The sequence below is a fragment of the Brassica oleracea genome, chromosome C3 (assembly GCF_000695525.1).
Source record: "Brassica oleracea var. oleracea cultivar TO1000 chromosome C3, BOL, whole genome shotgun sequence".
NCBI classification, from domain to species: domain Eukaryota; kingdom Viridiplantae; phylum Streptophyta; class Magnoliopsida; order Brassicales; family Brassicaceae; genus Brassica; species Brassica oleracea.
This window is the reverse complement of record NC_027750.1, coordinates 49,875,526-49,878,060: the sequence shown is the minus strand read 5'-3', so window position 1 is coordinate 49,878,060 and position 2,535 is coordinate 49,875,526.

The following is a 2,535-nucleotide window of genomic DNA, read 5'->3' as shown; positions in this document are numbered from 1 at the left end:
ATTAAGAATGATCTACACTAAAACATCTTAGTTCTAACTTAATCACCCTTAATCTCCGTAACCCATGAATTCAAAAGGTGGTTACTCACTAATCTCCATGATTCCTCTTAAACCCATATTGGATTTCATATTAATCATGTAGAGAAATAGATAAGAAATCAACAAGAACACAGGATGAAAGCAATGAAATCTGAATCAAAAGAAGTTTTACTAGTGCTCTCTAGAAAAGAGATCCCATGCCTCCCATCGCTTACAAAAGTACTTAACTTAGGTTTAGGCAATGTAAAACAACAAAAAAATGACCAAAAGGCCCCTGAAATAACATAAAAATCGTCCAAGCAAAACACGCGGAGCGACCTAGCATAGCCGCTCCAGGAGGTCGCTCCCGACGCGTTTCTTCGTGTCTCGCCCCGTCAAAACGCGAGCGACTTGAGCTGATCGCTCTGGCTGGTCGCTCTGGCTGGAGCGACTTGAGCTGGTCGCTCTGGCTGGTCGCTCTTGCTGGAGCGACTTGAGATAGTCGCTCTGGGCTGGTCGCTCTGGCTGGGAGCGACCTTGGTAGGTCACTCTGAGAGGTCGCTCCAGGATGCTCGAACATGGTGGATATGCCTCTAGTAAATTGGTCGTAACTCCTTCATTACATCTTCAAATGACTTGAAACCACTTCCATTAGAAAGCTAACTCAACTTGCCGTGTCTCCACAAAATCTTAGAAACAGAAGATTTCTCTAAAGGCTCCATCCATGCTCATCTTTCACCCCCTTTTGGATCACAATGCTCCCAAACATCTCAAATCACTCCATGGCACACTCCAACACCTAATAAGGACAATGAATGCAAAATGCAATCTAGACATGGCTAAATCCTAATCTATATGATGAAAATGCTCATGGATGAATGGATAAAACAATGAAAATATGCAAGACATCAGACATAAGAAGAAGAGCAAGTATAACTACAGATTACCTTCAGATGACAAAATCAAGAGATTATTAATGGCTAAAGTTACTAGAGCTGTTGTTGGTTTGCAGGAAGCATAAGGATCCTCTGAAGCCAAAGCATCCTATATTTGCTTCCTGGTTTATGCTAACGAGAGGAGAGCTTCTTTCCGTGAAGAGAATAAGAATGTTAAATAAATTTAAGTACTTTAATTCACTCTCAAGATCCACTTTTTTTTTTTAAATGTTCAACATAAATAAGATTGGTTAATAGGTCACAAAGATGACGGGATAACTGAGAGAAGTTGTTAGACGAACAAAAATCACCATATGAAGAGGTTTATTTTTTTAATTGTATATATGCTTGCATCGACAGCTATTTAAGAACTTAAGAGTGAATGAACTGGGGTATTTTAATAGGTGGCAAAGAAGAACAAGAAGACATACATGGAAGCAATGGAAGAATACAAAAGAATGAAGAGGCCATGAATCAAGAAAAAAAGAAGAAGAAGAAGAGGGGCCATGAAACTCCATAAACAATAAGCTCTCCAATTGTTTAAGAAGGAGAAATAGACAATCTCAGACCATCAGCATTAGTGAACCCCATCAAAGGGGTTCACAAAGTATTTTTTTATTATTATTTTTTTCTGTTTGATTTTTGTTTTTTTTTAAAAAAAAATTATTAATCGGACCAATCGCGGACCGCCACGTGTCGTGGGGCCCGCGCTACAGTGATGATCCGGGTTCAGTGCAGTGAACTCCCAAGAGACAGGTTCATTGCTTTTGTTTATTTTAATATTTTTTTTTTCGAAAACTGTGTGAACTCCCCATGGAGTTCACTGATGCAGATGCTCTGACCAAGGTCACTCATTGACTCACACTTTCCCCTTTTAACTGATCACAAAAATGCATTACATAACAAGATCATAATTATGTCTCTTGCAGAAGAAGAAGAGACTAAGAATAAGAGGAACAAAAACCCTAACAAACCCAAGAAGCCTACTTCATAATTTTTTTTTTTCAGGTATGAACCTAAAGCTAAGTGACTCAAGTGTATCATAAGCTTTTAGTTATAGAAATTTCTAATTGTTAAAAAAATCCACAACAAAGATGCAAGGAAAACTTTGATGGAAAAGACTGTCTGTAGGAAGAGCAACTCGACAATCAGTGCTCTAATCTCAGTGATCTCTTTAAGATTAAAACCCACATCCATGTCATTTTTTAAAAAGGTTGTTGATTTTCAAAGAGACACGATACATAGCTATGAATTTTTTGCTTTATTTATATTTTTTCATTGGATCTTGGACACGTACAAAATAATAAATCTTCAAATGTTAATATTTAAACAAATAACAATTATCAAATTGAAAATATTTTAATAAAAAATACGGAAACAATTCCCGCAGCGTAGCGAATGTGTTTACCTAGTATTTTTAATAGGCCTAAACCCATTGTACGCTTTCGAATAAAAATAAATTATCAACTTTAAAATTGTAATTGTACTTGTATTTAAATATATAAAAATATTAATAAAAAATCATAATATTATATATATATATATATATATAACAAATTATTAATTTATGTAGAAATATGTT